Consider the following 17,701-nt stretch of genomic DNA (forward strand, 5'->3'; position numbering starts at 1 on the left):
GGATGGCTGGGTCATATGGTACATCTAGTTCTAGATCCTTGAGGAATTGCCATACTGTTTTCCATAATGGTTGAACTAGTTTACAATCCCACCAACAGTGTAAAAGTGTTCCTATTTCTCCACATCCTCTCCAACACCTGTTGTTTCCTGATTTTTTAATGATTGCCATTCTAACTGGTGTGAGATGGTATCTCATTGTGGTTTTGATTTGCATTTCTCTGATGGCGAGTGATGATGAGCATTTTTTCATGTGTCTGTTGGCTGTATGAATGTCTTCTTTTGAGAAATGTCTGTTCATATCCTTTCTCCACTTTTTGATGGGGTTGTTTGTTTTTTTCTTGTGTATTTGTTTGAGTTCTTTGTAGATTCTGGAAATTAGCCCTTTGTCAGATGAGTAGATGCTGGGAAAATTGGCTAGCCATAAGTAGAAAGCTGAAACTGGATCCTTTCCTTACTCCTTATACGAAGATTAATTCAAGATGGATTAGAGACTTAAGTGTTAGACCTACTTCCATAAAAACCCTAGAAGAAAATCTAGGTAGTACCATTCAGGACATAGGCATGGGCAAGGACTTCATGTCTAAAACACCAAAAGCAACGGCAGCAAAAGCGAAAATTGACAAATGGGATCTAATTAAACTAAAGAGCTTCTGCACAGCAAAAGAAACTACCATCAGAGTGAACAGGCAACCTACAGAATGGGAGAAAATTTTTGCATTCCGTGGTTTTAAATATATTCACAAGGTTGTGTGACCATCACCAGTCTTTAATTTGACAGTATTTTCATCACCCCCAAAAGCCACCCCAGACACATTAGCAGTCATTCTTTATTCTGCGCATCCTTCCAGCCACTCATCTACTTTCTGTTTCTATAGATTTGTCTATTCTGGACACTTCATATAAATGAAAGAATATAGTATACTGATTTTTGTGACTGACTTCTCATAGTATTCACATGTATTCAAGGTTTATACATGTTGTAGCATATGTCAGTAACTCATGCCTTTTTATGACTAAATAATATGACTCTGTATGGATATACCAAATTTTGTTGAGCCATTCATCACTTGATGGAAATTTTTATTTTCCCCAATAACTAGTATTATTATGATTAATACTACTATAAACATTCATGCACAAATATTTTGTGAACATATGTTTTAAATTATTTTATGTATATACCTAGAAGTGTGGTTGCTGAGTCCTGTGATAACTTTCTGTTTGACTTTTTGGGGAACTTTCTAACTATTTTCTAAAGTAAATGCACCATTTAACATTTCCACCAAAAATGTACTGGGTTCCATTTCTCCACTCTTCCTACCAAATACTATTGTCTGTCTTGTTATTATAGTCATTCTAGTAGGTGTGAAATGGTATCTTGTTGTGGTTTTTATTTGCACATCCCTAATGGCCAATGATGTTTAGCATCCTTTCTTGTGCTTACCAGCCATTCACATATCTTCTTCAGAAAAATGTCCACTCAAATCCTTGACTTATTTTTTTTAAGAGACAGAGGCAGGATCTCACTCTGTTGCCCAGGCTGGAGTGAGGTGGCATGATCATACCTCACTGTAATCTCAAACTCCTGGGCTCAAGCAATTTTTCCACCTCAGCCTCCCTAATAACCAAGACTACAGATGTGTGCCACCACACCTGGCTAATTTTTTTATTTTTTGTAGGAGATGGGATCTCCCAACGTTATCCAGGCTGGTCTCAAATACCTACTTTGCCCTTTTTTTTCTTTTAATTTTTATTTAAGCTTCAGGGGCACGTGGACAGGTTTGTTATATAGGTCAGCTTGTGTCATGGGGATTTGGTTCGCCCATTTTTAATTGGGTTATTTATCTTTTTATTATTGAGTTGCAAAAATTCTTTATACATTCTGAATACAAGTTCCTTATCAAATACATAATTTGTTAATATTTTCTTCCAGCCTATTCATTGTCTTTTCACATTCTTGATAGTATTCTTTGAGGCACAGTTTCAACTTTGACAAAATAGAATTTTTCTTTTTGTTGTTGTTATTGTTGTTGCTAGTGTTTTCAGTGTAACATCTAACAAACCATTGCCTAACCTAAGGTGATGAAGATCTACACCTAGGTTTTTATCTAAGACACCTAGGTTTTATAGTTTTAGCTTTTATAATAAGGCCTTTGATCTCATTTAAGTTAATTTTTTTATATGGTGTGAAGTAAGAGTCCAACATCATTCTTTTGCATGTAGATATCCAGTTGTTCCAGAAACAATTATTGAAAGACTACTCTTTCCCCATTGGATTTTCTCCTCATTCTTGTTGAAAACTAAATGTACCATAGAAGTGTGAGTTTATTTTTGGACCCTCAGTTGCATGCCATTGATCTATGCACACTGTCTTAACATTACTGTAGCTTTATAAAACATTTTGAAATCTAAAATGATAAGCCTCTAACCTTGTTCTTTTTTGGGTTGTTTTGGTTATTATGGTCCCCTTGTATTTCCATGTGAATTTTAGAATCAGCTTTCCAATTTCTGAAAAACTGGTAGGTGAAATTTGATAAGTACTGTGCTGAATCTGCAGAGCAGGTTGTGAAGCATTGTCATTTTAATATTAATTTTTTTTTTTTTTTTTGAGATGGAGTTTTGCTCTGTCCCAGGCTGGAGTGCAATGGTATGATTTCAGTTCACTGCAACCTTCGCCTTCTGGGTTCAAGCGATTCTCCTGCCTCAGCCTACTGTGTAGCTGGGATTACAGGCATGAACCATCTCACCCAGCTAATTTTGTATTTTTAGTAGAGACGGGGTTTCACCATGTTGGTCAGGCTGGTCTCGAACTCCTGACCTGAAATGACCCACTCGCCTTGGCCTCCCAAAGTGCTGGGATTACAGGCGTGAGCCACCACGCCTGGCTTAATATTAAATTTTGCAATTCATGAGCATTTTATTCAGGTCTTTTAACATTTCTTTTGTTAAAACTGTAAAACATAATATTTTACAGTTTTTAGTATACAACTCTTGCACATGATTTTAAAATTACTCCTAAGTATTGTAATCTTTTGATACTATTGCAAATGAAATTGTTTTTATTTTGCTTTTGGATTTTTATTGCTAGCATATAAATATACAATTGATTATGTATATTGATGTTGATACCCATAACCTCGCTGATCTTGTTTACTGGCTTTACTAGTTTATGTGTGTGTGTGTATGCACGCGTGCACGCACGTATTCCTTAGTATTTGCTATATAGATTGTATTGTCTGTGAATAGAGGTAGCTTTGCTTCCTCTTTTCCAATCTGGATGAGTTTTATTTAATTTTCTTGTCTAAATGCCATGGCTAGAATCTAGACTACAATGTTGAGTAGAAGTAGTGAGAAGGAACATCCTTGTCTTCCTGATCTCATGGGGAAAGCTTCCTAATCTCATGGGGAAAGTATGATATTAGCTATGGTTTTTTTGTAATAACCTTTATTAGGTTAAATAACGTTCCTTTCTATTATTATTTTGTTTTATTATGAAAGGCTGTCGAATTTTGTCAAATACCTTTGCTGTGTCTATTGAGATGAATCTATGATATTTTTTGTCCTTTATTCTTTGAATATGGTATACTATATTGATTTATTTTCATATGTTGAACCACTTTTGTATTTATACAGTAAGCCTAATTTGGAATGATGCATAATACTTTTTGGTATCACCAAATTTGGTTTGCTAGTATTATGATGAAAATTGTTTCATCTATATTCGTAAGTGTTATTATTGGTCAGTAGTTTTCTTTTTTATGATGTGTCTTGTCTACTTTAAAACCAGTGTGATACTCTCCTCAGAATAAGTTGGACAATCCTTCCTCGTCTACTTTTTGCAGTATTTGACAAGGATTTATGTTAATTCTTCTTTAACTGCTTGGCAGAATTCACCTGTGAAGGCATTAAGCTTGGGATTTGCTTTATGGATAGTTAATTGATTGCTACTCATTATAAGTCTATTCAGATTTTCTATTTCTTCTTGAGTGAGTTTCAGTAGTTTGTACTTTTCTATGAATTTGACCTTTTAATCTAGATTATATAACTTGCTGGTGTACAACTGTTAATAGTATCCCCTAATAATTATTTTCATTTTTGTAAGGCTGCTAGTAATGCCAACCCTCTAATTCATGATTTTAGAAGTTTTCTCTTTTCTCTTGGCCTGTACCCTAAACTTTTGTCAATTTTGTAATATTTTTGAAGAATCAACTTTTGGTTTCATTGATTTTCCTCTTTTGCTTTTCTATTCTCTATTTCATTTATTTCTACATATTATTTATTATTTCCTTTCTTCTACTTGCTATGGGTTTAGTTTGCTCTTCTTTTTCTACTTTCTTAAAGTAGAAGTTTGGGTTATTAATTTGAGGTTCTCCTTTGTTAACATGGAGATTTACAACCTTAAATTTCTAAATACAACTTTAGCTGCATCATATAATTTTGGCAGGTTGTGCTTTTGTTTTTATTAGTCTCAAAGTATTTTCTGATTTCCTTTGTAACTTTTTTTCTTTGACCTATTGGAAAGAGATCGTGTCATTCAATCTCTATATATTTTTAATTTATAAACTTTTTTGCTATTGAGTTCTAATTTCATTCAGTGGCGACTGGACAACTTCATATTATTGCAGTATTTTTAAATTTGGTGAAACTTTTTTATTGGTTAGCATATAATCTATCCTGAATGCTGCTCGATATGCACTTGAAAATAATCTGTTTTCTGTTCTTGTTGTGTGGAGGGATCCATAGATGTCTGCTAGGAATAGCTGTTTTGTTGTGTTTCAAGTCTTCTCTTTCTTTACATTCTGTATAGTTGTTGAACTTATTATTGAAAGTAGACTATTGAAGTCTCCAACTTTTATTTTTAAATTGTCTGTTTCTCCCTTCAATTTTATCAGTTTTTGCTTGACTTATTTTCAGACTCTGTTAAGTGCATATATACTTATAATCACTATGTCTTCTTGGTGGATTGATCTTCTTATCATTATAAAATGTCCTTCTTCATTTCTAGCAGCAGTTTTTGTATTAAAGCCTATTTTTCTGTAAACATTTTAATAGTGTACCTGTTCTAGTTTGGTTATTGTTTGCATAGGGTATCTTTATCGCCTCTTTACTTTTATTTGTGTCTTTGATTTAAGATGTGTGTTGGGGGGTACTCTTTACATGCTCTGGCAGGCAGTTTACATTTCTTTACCTTTTAATTTCATCCTCATGCAGAGCTTTCAGGTCTGCCGGAGGTGTAAGTTTAGGGCCTTCTTAGTCTTCCCTGGGCATGGACACGGTTCCACACACGCATATGATCTTCTAGAATTCTAGGAATATATTGGAGCTTTTGGATGCCTTGCTCCCCAGTTTTTCCCTTTAAGACTTTTGATCAGCTTTTCATTTGCCCCAGTTTATGTAATCATCTCAAGCAGTAGCAATGTTAAACAATTGGTATTGGTTGTTTTCAACAATTGTCTTGTGTACGATGCTGTTCACACAGAGGTGTCTTTGAGTCAGGTCAAATAAAGAAAAAGCCTGTGAGTAGACCTTTTCAAAGAGCTCCAAGAAAGTCCAAATAGTGAAATCTCCCCTAGAATTGAACTTTTAGAGAAATCCAAAACCTTTCTCTATCCCTCCAGTTACTTTTAGGCTGCTGCTTTTTACACCTATCATGATCATGAGACTGTTGATTTTCAAGACTACAGAGAAATTAGAGAAAAGGGAATGTGACCAAGGTAAGTTAAAATGGCACAAACATTACTATTCTTAATGATATTCCTCCATCTTTTATTCTTATTTTTTCTCATGCGGCAACTACTCAGATAAGCAATAATCTTCATTTTATGATGCAATTTGAGGCTTCTATTTTCCAATCTGACATGTAAGTAATCACTCCCATCCTCACAATAAGAAAAAAGCTGAACAAACTAAAATCAGCAGCTCTTCTTAGATCCATAAGAGCATTGATATCACAGGGCAAATCAATAATTCCAAAATTAGAGAGTTGGGCAAGCAGATACAGAGAATCCCAGCTTACTGGAGCAGAAATCTCCATGGGAACTAGTACTAGAGCAGATAATCTTAAACTGTAATTAGTGAACTACTGGAGACTCAGTGTGAGTAAGTTTGAGAATGAAAAATTCACAGGGCTAAGTCCTTGTTGAAGGGTCGGGGGTACACTGGTACTCAGTGAAGATCTGAGAAAAATTCACTTGTGCCTCTGGCAGGGACAGGAGAAAAGTCATTGTATAATATTCCCAGAGCATTTTGTCCTTTTTAACAAGGCCAACCCTCAAGGAAAACAATTTTTCTAAAGCTTAACCAATTGGAGATTTACCAGAAACTAACCAAACTGGGGGAAAGGAAATATCCAACTTAATCCCCACCTAGACACTCTGTCTCACCTAAAGAAGGTGAGACTAACTGAAAATCAATTTTGAAGGTCAAATTCCGGAGACACTGGCTCACTAAAAGACTGAGATTGCTATGGTCTGAATGTTTTTGTTTCCTCCAGATTCATATGTTGACACCTAACCCCCAAGGTAATAGTACTAAGAAGCAGGGCCTTTGGGAGTCGACTAGGTCATAAGGGCTCTTGCCTCATGGATGGGATTAATAATTTAACTTTTTAAAGTTAAAGGGAGCTTGTTTGTCCCTTCTGCCATGTAAAGATACAGCTAAAAGGTGCCCTCTATGAGGGCACCCTCAACATACACTGAACCTGTTAGCAAGTTGATGTACTTCCTGGTCTACAGAACTGTGAGCGACACATTTCTGTTGTTTATAAATTACCCAATCTAAGGTATTTGTAGTCCAAATGGACTAAGACAGAAACATACTCAGGATTACACCAAACTTTGCCTCCATTCACACTTTACCTCCACGTCAGTAGGGTTACTGCATATTAAGAGAGAATTACAATGGAAAGAACTACATGTCACAGACCTTATTTTTAAAAGTCTCTAGAGAAGTCCAAAGATAATAGGAGCCACAAAAACAAGGACACTAAATGAAATTTGAGCCTCTGACATTTACAGCTCCAGAAAACAGTTAATACAACCTGACTCCTATCAAGATAAATATCAAAGCTCACACTAAAGGCCGATTTACTTCAGTTCCTTTTAGCAAGTACATCATACTCAACTTTCAACAAAAAATTACAAGGAATACTTAAAAAAAAATTTATTATACTTTAAGTTCTGGGATACATGTGCAGAACATGCAGGTTTGTTACATAGGTATATACGTGCCTTGGTGGTTTGCTGCAGCCATCAACCCGTCATCTACATTAGGTATTTCTCCTAATGCTATCCCTCCCGCAGCCCGCACTCCCTCACAGGCCCTGGTGTGTGATGTTCCCCTCCCTTTTAACAAAAATTTATGAAAAATTATGAAACTAAAAAACACAGGTCGAAGAGATAAGATAGTGCATCAGAAGCACTCAGATACGGCAGAGATATTGGAATAATCACACAAGGAATTTAAAACAACTATGATTAACATGCTAAAGACTTTATAGGGAAATAGACAATATGCAATAATAGGTAATGTAAAAAGAGAGATTGAATCTCTAAGAAAGAATCAAAGGAAAATGTTAGAAATCAAAAACACTAGAACAGAAGAGTCTTTACTTCTTGTTGATTGCCCATCTTTGGTGGGCTTATCAATAGGCTGGATACAGGCAAGGAAAAAATGACGTACTTGAAGAATGATAATAGAAGTTTCTAAAACGGAAATGCAAAGAGAAAAATACAGAACACATTATTCAAAAACTGTGGGACAACTAGTAAATGTGCAATATATGCATAACAGGAACACAAGATTGAGAAAAATGAAATAAAGAACTAGAAGAATTATTTGAAACAATAATGACTAACAATTTCCCCCAAATTAATGATAAACACAAAACCACAAATCCAGGAAGCTCAGAGAACAACAAGCATGATGAATACCAAAAACATTTAGATGGATCACATTTAATCTGAAGAAAATCAACGACAAAGAAAAAATCTTGAAAGAAACCAGAAAGGACTAAAATAATCCACCTTACCCACAGAGGAGCAAGGATAAAATTACATTGAACTTCTTTTTAGAAACCATACAAGCCAGAAGATAATGCAGTAAAATATTTAACATATTGAGAGAAAAACACCACCAACCTAGAATTCTGTAGCCAGAATAAATGGCCTTCAAAAGTTAAGGGAAATAAAGACTTTCTCAGGCAAACAAACACTGAGGTAATTTGTTGCCAGTGGAACTGCATTGCAAGAAGTATTAAAATAATTCTTCAGAAAGAAGGAAAATCATATAAGTCAAAAACTTGGATCTACATAGAGAAATAAAAAAATTACAGAGGGAATAAATGTAGATAAAATAATATTGTTTTTTCTTATCTTTATCAGATAACAATTTGTTCAAAAAATTATAGCAATAATGTATTCAGTATTTATCACTTATGAAATGTGAAATGAAATTTGGTAATGTTATAAGGTATGGGAGGAAGAAATCAGAGCTACTTTGTTATATAGTATTTTCTTTAAATGTGGAGTGGTATACGGTTATTTAAAAGAGGACATGTAAAATTTACATTACAAATTCAAGGGTAATCGCTAAAACGGTTTTTGCAAAGAATTATAACTGATGTGCTGAGATGAGAAAAAATTGAATTATATGAAAAAATCAAGCCAGAGAAAACTGAAAAACAGTGGAAGACAAAAAAGAAAAAAAGAGCAAGAGTGACCATTAGAAAACAGTAACAAATATATCAGCTACTAATCTAAGTACATCAATCATTACTTTATATGTCAATGGTCTAAATATACCAATTAAAAAATGAAGGTGTCAGAGTTGATTAAGAAAAACAAGACTTGACTGTGTGCTGCCTACAGAAACCCACTTTAAATATAAAGGCACAGATAAAAGTAAAGTGATGAAGAAACGTATTAACATGGTTTGGCTCTGTGTCCCCACCCAAATCTCATTTCGAATTGTAATTCTCAGTGTTGGAGGAGGGGCCAGGTGGGAGGTGACTGACTCATAGGGGATCCCACTTGCTGTTCTTGTGGTAGTGAGTGACTTCTCATGAGATCTGGTTGCTTAAAAGTGTATAACACTTCCCGCTTCACCCACTTTTCCTCCTCCTTTAGCCGTGTGAAGATGTGCCTCTTTCCCCTCTGCCTTCCACCATGATTTTAAGTGTCCTGAGGCCTCCGCAGCCATGCTTCCTGTACAGACTGTGGAACTATGAGCCAGTTAAACCTCTTCTTTATAAATTACACAATTTTGGGTTGTTCTTTAAAGCAATGCAAGAATGGACTAATACACATATCATGCAAATACTAATTGGAAAAAGCTGGAGTACTTATATTCGTTTCAAACAAATCCAACTTCAGAGTAAGAAAATAGTCAGAGGTAAGGAAGGGTGATAAAGGGGTCAAATTTTCAAGAAGACATAACAATCCTTAATGTGTATGTACCAACAGAGGGTCAAAATATGTGAGGTAAAAAACTTGATAGACATGTAAGGAGAAATAGATGAATCTACTACTATAGTTCAACATGCCTCTATCAGTAATTGAAAAATCCAGCAGACAGAAATTCTATCAGAACATAGTTGAACTGAATGGCAAAATCAATTAGCTGGATCTAATTGCAACCTAAAGAAAACTTCACCCAACGAACGGTTCTTCTTCAGCTCATAAAGAATATTTACCAAGTTAAACGACAGTCTGAGACATAAAATACAGCTTAACAAATTTAAAAGAATGGAAATTATACAACAGATGTTCTCAACCACAATGGAATTAAATTTGATATCAATAGCAGAAAGATAGTTGGAAAACCCTGAAATACATGGAGATTAACATATTTCTTTTTTTTTTTTTTTTTTTTTTTCTGAGACGGAGTCTCGCTCTGTCGCCCAGGCTGGAGTGCAGTGGCCGGATCTCAGCTCACTGCAAGCTCCACCTCCTGGGTTTACGCCATTCTCCTGCCTCAGCCTCCCGAGTAGCTGGGACTACAGGCGCCCGCCACCTCACCTGGCTAATTTTTGTATTTTTAGTAGAGACGAGGTTTCACCATGTTAGCCAGGATGGTCTCGATCTCCTGACCTCGTGATCCACCCGTCTCGGCCTCCCAAAGTGCTGGGATTACAGGCTTGAGCCACCGCGCCCGGCCGAGATTAACATATTTCTAAATAACACAGGGATCAAAGAAGAATTTACAAGAAAAGCTTAAAAATATTTAGAACTAAATGAACATACAACTTATAAAAATGTATGGGATGCAGCAAAAGTAGTGTTTAGAAGGAATTTTATAGTATTTAATCCATCCATATATTAGAAAAGAAGAAACATCTAAAAATCAAGAATCTAAACTGCTATCTTGGGGAACTAGAAAAAAAAGAGAAAATTAAATTCAAAGTGAGCAAAAGAAAACAAAAATTAGAGCAGAAATAAATGAAATTAAAAATAGGGAATCAACTGAGAAAATCAAGGAACTCAAAAGCCAGTTATTGAAAAGATGAATAAATTTGGTAAATTTGATACATGATACATTTGATAAGTAGTGTGGATAAAACCTCATCCAGCTCAACTAAGGAAAGAAAGGAGGCACAAATTACCAACATCAGAAATGAAATGGCGGAGGGGAGGGGGCATGGTGGCTCATGCCTGTATTCTCAGCACTCAAGGATGCCTAGGTATGCGGATTGCTTGAGGTCAGGAGTTCAAGACCTGCCTGGCCAAAATGGCAAAACCCTGTCTCTACTAAAAATACAAAAATTAATCAGGCATGGTGGCATGCACTTGTGATCCCAGCTACTTGGAAGGCTGAGGCACAAGAATCACTTGAACCCAAGAGACAGAGGTTGCAGTGAACCAAGATTGTGTCACTGCACGCCAGCATAGGTGACAGAGTGAAGGTCTGTCAAAAAAAAAAAAAAAATACACACAAGTAAATGAAATAGGAGCCATCACTATTGATTCCACAGACTACTGATTCCAAGGATAATGTAGGAATATTATGAGCAACTCATATCCACAAAGTTGATAACCTTGATGAAATGGACGAATTCCTTTAAAGATACAAACTACCAAAGATGTAGACTACATTCAAAGAGAAAAAGATAATCTAAATAGGCCTAACCTATTAAAGATGTTGACACAATAACTAGTTTCCAAAACACAAAAGCACCAGGCCCATATAGGATCAGCAGTAAATTCTAGCAAGTATTTAGCAAGGAAATTATACCAGTTCTCTACAATCTCTAACAGAAAATAGAGGCAGAGGAAATACTTCCTAATCCATTGTATGAGACCAGCATTACCCTAATATCAAAGCCAGAAAAAGACATTTTAAAAAGAGGAAAACTGTAGACCAATATCTCTGATGAACATAGATACAAAAATCATCAAAAATATTAGCAAATTGGACACCATAACCAAGTGAGATTTATTCCAGATATACAAGCCTGGTTCAAGATTCAAAAATCATTGTAATTGATCATATCAATAGGCTAAAGAAGAAAAATCATATGATCATATTAATAGATGTAGAAAAAGCATTTGACAAAATCCATCATGAATGTATCACAAAAACTCTCAGAAATCTAGGAATGGAGAGAACTTCTTCAACTTGAATGAACCTACAGCTAACACAGACTTAATGGTGACAAACCAGTTGCATTCCTCCTATTATCAGGAACATGTAAGGGTTGATCTCTCTTACCACTACTATTCAACATCATACTGGAAGTCCAATCTAGTGTAATAAGACAAAAAAGGGAAACAAAAAGTATACAAATTGGGAAGAAAGAAATAAAATTGTCTCTGTTTACAGATAACATGTTTGTCTATATAGAAAATCCCAAAGAATCAACCACAAAAAAGTCTTGGAAATAAGAAACTATTATAGCAAGGTTGCAAGATACATGGCCAAAATGTAAAAGTCAATTGCTTTCTTATATTCCAGCAATAAAAAATTAGAATCTGAGATTAAAAACACATTAACATTTACATGAGCATAAAATAATGAAATACTTAGGCATGATTCTACCAAAATATGTACCAGATTTATACTGGGAAAACTAAAAAACTGATTAAGCAAATCGAAGGAAATCTAAATAAATGGAGATATTCCATGCACTTGAATAGGGAAATTCGATATTGTCAAGATTTCAATTCTTCCCACCTTGATCTAGAGATTCAATGCCATCACAATCAAAATCTTAGAAAGTTATTTTGTGGATATCAACAAACTGATTCTAAAATTTATGTGGAAAGACAAAGGATTCAGAATAGTCAACACAATATTGAAGGAGAAAATCAGTAAGAGGACTCATATTACCCAACTTCAAAACTTAATGTAAAGCCACAGTAATTAAGACAGTGTGGTATTGGCAAAGGAATGAACAACTGATTAATGCAACAGAATAGAGAGCCCTGATATAGACTCACATGAATATAATCAAGTGATTTTTGACAAAGGAACAGCACCAATTCAATAGAGAAATTGCAGCCTTTACAAGAAATGGTGACGGAACAACTGGACAAACACCTGCCGCCCAAAACGAACCTAGACTCAGATCTTAAACACTTCACAAAAAATGATGCAAAATGGATTATAGAGCTAAATGTAAAATGTAAAACCATAAAACATCTAGAGGATAACATAGGAGAAATTCTAGATGACCCTGGGCTTGGTGATAACTTTTTAGATACAACAGCAAAAACATGATCCATGAAAGAAAAAATGAAAAGCTGGACATCATTAAAATTAAAAGCGTCTGCTCTGTGAAAGACACTGTAAAGAGTGTGAAAAGACAAGCCACAGACTGGGAAAAAAATATTTGCAAAACACACATCAAATAAAGAGTTGGTATTCAAAATATGGTATTCTACTCAATATCAGATGTCTTTTGGTATATTTTGATATCAAATATACCAAAAGCAAAGACATCTGAAAACTCAACAATAAGAACACAGTCAATGAAATTTTAAAAACACAGATCTGAACAGATACCTCACCTTAGAAGACACACAGCACAGGCAACAAAACCAAAATTAAATGAATGAAGTTACATCAGACTAAAAAGCTTCAGCACAGAAAAAAAAAAAAAAAAAGAGTGACGAGAAAACCCAGAGATTGAAAGAAAGTATTTGCAAACCTTATATGTGATAAAAAGCGAATATTAAAAATATATAAGAAACTCAACTCAATAGTAAACAACAACAACAACAAATAACATAATTTAAAAATGGGCAAAGGACCTAAATAGGCATTTCTCAAAATAAGCCGTACAAATGGCCAATAGGTACACAAAGAAATGCTCATCATCACTAATCATCTGTGAAATGCAAATTACAACCACAATGAGATATCACCTCACACCTGTTATAATGGCTATTATCATAAAGACAAGATATAACAAGCCAGTGAGGGTATAGAGAAAAGAGAACACTTGTGCACTGCTGTTGGGAATATAAATCAATACAGTCATTATGAAAAACACTATGACGGTTCTCAAAAAAATTAAAAATACGACTACCATATGATCCAGAAATCTCACTTCTAGGTACATATCCCAAAAATATAAAATCAGTATGTCAAAGAGATATGTGCAACCCCATGTTCATTACGACATTATTCACAATAGCTAAAATAAGGAATCAACCTAGGTGTCCATCATCAGATGAATGGATAAAGAAAATATAGTATATATAGATAATGGAATACTATTCAGCCTTAAGAAGGAAATCCTGTCATTTGCGACAACACAGATGAAACTAGAGAATATTATGTTACACGAAATAAGCTAGGCACAGAAATAAAAATACCACATGATCTCATTTAAATGTGCAATCTAAAAAAGTCAAACTCATAGCAGGAAAGAGTAGAATGATGATTACCAGAGGCTGAGAGAGGGCAATAGGCAAGGAAAGCAGATGTGTTGATCAAAGGGTACAGAATTTCAGTTAGACAGGAGGAACAAGCTTTAGTGATCTATCATACAGAATGGTGATTATAATAAATAATAATGCATTTGTGTATTTTAAAATTGCTAAAACTAAATTTTAAATGTTTCCATTATGAAAAAAATGAGAAGGATGTAAGGTGATGGATTTGTCAACTAGCTTGATTTAGTCATTCCATAATGCAAATATACATCAAAACACCACGTTGTAACCCATAAATATAAAATATATACAATCTTTATTTTTTCAATTAAAAATTAGAAAATTAAAATTTAAAAATGTAAGTAAAAAAGATACACGAATAACAAATAAGCATATGAAAAGATGCTCAATATCATGTCATCAGAGAATTGCAAATTAAAATGAGATACTATACAGATACTAAAATAGCTAAAATTTATAACGCTGACAATACTGAATGCTGATGAGGATGTGGAACAACAGTAACTCTGATTGGGAATACAAAATGGTATAGTCACTTTTGCAAACAGTTTGGCAGTTTCTTACAAAACTGAACGTATTCTTAACCATATGATCCAGCAATTGTATCCCTTAGTATTTACCGAAATTAGTTGTTGAACTTGTTCCCCTTACATTTATATAATTTTAAAAAAAAAAAGAAGAAAACTGCTCACACAAAAACCCGCACACAAATCTTTACAGCATGTTTATTCGTAATTGCCAAAACTTGAAAGCAACCAAGATGCCTTTCAATATCAATAGTTGAGTGGATAAACTGTGGTACGTTCATACTATAGAATATTATTCAGCAATAAAAAGAAACAAGCTGCCAAGGTACTAAAGAATGTAGATGAATGTTAAGAACATATTGTTAAGTCAAAGAAATCAATCTGAAAAGGCAACACACTATGATTCCAACTATATAGGAAAGGGAAAAGGATGAAAACAGTAAAAACGTAAGTGGTTGCCAGGATTTGGAAGAAAGGGGTGGAGGGATAAATAGATGGAGTAAGGAGGATTTTTTAGGGCAATAAAACTATTCTGTATTATACTGTAATTGTGGATACATATCAGTATACATTTGTCAAGATCCATAGAATGTACAACACTAAGAGTAACTCTAATGCTAACTATGAACTTTAGTTAATATTGCATCCATATTTGTATATCAATTATAACAGATGTACCATACTAATGCAAAATGTCAATAGGGGAAATTATCTCAGGGGGCTAGGGAAGTATATGGGAACTCTGTACTTTCTGTTCAATTGTTTCTGTAAACCTAAAACTGTTCTTAAAAATCGCCTATTAATTTAAAAACATATGATTTTAAAACTACACTCATATGGCATATCTGCAGTTATTCTAGTGTTCAATATTACTAAAGTATTACTAATTACCCACAACAGTAATTTTAAAAAAACCTCAATAACGCAATTATAGAACAACCCATTTCAAGCAAAAGCAAAACAATGTAATTTCTTGGTGAATTTACAGAGAGAATACATATGCCAATGATTCCAATGTAACTAATACATAGTCAAAACCAAATACATGGTCATGCTGTATAAGGCTGTTATTCATAAGCCACTTAAATATTGGAAGATTTCTACTAAAAATAATGGTTTGGATTTTGGGAGAGCTGATCTGAAGCCATTAGCACTGACAGTATTTAGACAGCAGGGACAGTGTCTTTTGAAATTAATCTTAGTTTTCTGCAGTAAAATCAAATCATCTGCATATAGTAGAATGTTTATCCTTCTTTTTTATGACAGAGTTTGTGAGTCCAAATTGTCCAACGTGGTCTCCAGTCATCAGAACAAACTTTAAAAGAAAGAGTGGCCAAAACACATGGCACTTTATTCAAAATTGTTCAGTATTTGTTTAAAAACTGTGTATCTAATGACTCTTGGTGGTACTACAGTAGAGGTTCTATATAACAATCACTAGCCAGCATTCCATACTGTATTCATATACTCTAACTTATACAATTTGTTTCCATACATCAAATTCCAAATAATGGTCAATAAGAGATACAAATGATCTTACGATTTTCCCAGTGGATAATCCCACAAGATGATAGAAATATAAAATTTCTCATTAGCATATTGCCATTCTGAGATCCTACCTTCTCGTCTTGTAAACATTTGCTTGAGATCCCAATATTTGCATTTTGTCAAGGAGACTGGCATACATTAATGATGGATGGTTAATAAGGTCTATCATTTGAGGGAAGTAATGAAGTTGCTTTAGATTTTTCCTGATTTCTCTTGTGGGCATTTAGCGCTATAAATTTCCCTCTATACACTACTTTAAATGTGTCTCAGAGATTCTGATATGTTGTGTCTTTGTTCTCATGGGTATCAGAGAATATCTCTATTTCTGCCTTCATTTCATTATTTACACCTAGTAGTCATTGTGAAGCAGGTTGTTCGGTTTCCATGTAGTTGTGCGGTTTGAGTGAGTTTCTTAATCCTGAGTTCTAATTTGATGGCACTATGGTCTGAGAGACAGTTTGTTGTGATTTCTGTTCTTTTACATTTGCTGAGGAGTGCTTTGCTTCCAACTATGTGGTCAATTTTGGAATAAGTGCGATGTGGTGCTGAGAAGAATGTATATTCTGATGATTTGGGGTGGAGAGTTCTGTAGATGTCTATTAGGTCTGAGTCTTAAATATATAAGTGTGCCATTAAAAAATTACTGACAGTAGTAAATTATAATGGACAGATAGAGAAGTCTTTGTGCTTCCCTTTAGCTAACTAAATCTTTGAGTTGACCACAATGATAAAATTATGGGGACCAGGACTATTATCAGGAAGCTGAGTTAGAGATCAGAAACTCACAAATGTGCAGGACAAATCTAAGAGCAAGAGAAGAGCAGAGAAGTTGTTCACCAAATTGGACCTGCAGAAGAAGAGCTAAGACATAGTGTTTGATGTTGCTATTGAAATACATACTCTCTCATTATAATGAGCAGTCAGAAATGAAATTAAAAGCTTAGTTAATGTGAGAATTGGGTAAAGAATGAGTTACAAATAATAACATAGCAATGGCAGATCCTGGAGGCCAAAAGTTAAAATTGTGCAGTAACAACGAAAATGAACAAACTGCGTTTTGATCCACAACAAAGCAATGAGGTAACCTTAAGCAGAAACAGAATGTTTACTGTCCTCCTTAGGAAAATTCTTGAGGAATAATACATGCAGGAAGAGACAAACAGGAGTTTCTATGTCTTGAATATATCAGAAATTCCTGAAAGTACCAAATTTCTGTTACTCCCTCCTATCAGATCAAGATGCTGTGTCAGACAAAAAAAAGTGATGATCATTCTCATCAATAATAACAAGATGAGAATGTAGGCACTCAAATCAGCCAGTTGAATATTTAATTTCTACTTTCTTGACCTTCTAAGTGTGATCTGTGGTTATCTCATCTGCAGAATGAGTTTGACAGGTTCTGGTAAAAATTAAACGAGATAATATATGCAATATTCTTTGAATATTGCCTGGCACCAAGTAGGTTCCAAAAGAGTTTCTGTGAAAAAAATGTATCAGCATCATTTTAATAACATGGTTTCCTTACTAATTAAAAAAAAAAGCAGAGAAGCACTCTATGAGCAAAAATGGACCCTGTAAAAAAGGGTGTGAACTCTCTTGCCCTCAAAGGGGTTCTAGGTTAAGACACTCTCACACTGATGCACAGAACCTTATGGAAGATTGACACCAGAAATTGCCATCAAGTGCATTTTTCTTTCTTTCTTTCTTTCTTTCTTTCTTTCTTTCTTTCTT

This window comes from Piliocolobus tephrosceles, chromosome 12, assembly GCF_002776525.5.
Source record: "Piliocolobus tephrosceles isolate RC106 chromosome 12, ASM277652v3, whole genome shotgun sequence".
NCBI classification, from domain to species: Eukaryota; Metazoa; Chordata; class Mammalia; order Primates; family Cercopithecidae; genus Piliocolobus; species Piliocolobus tephrosceles.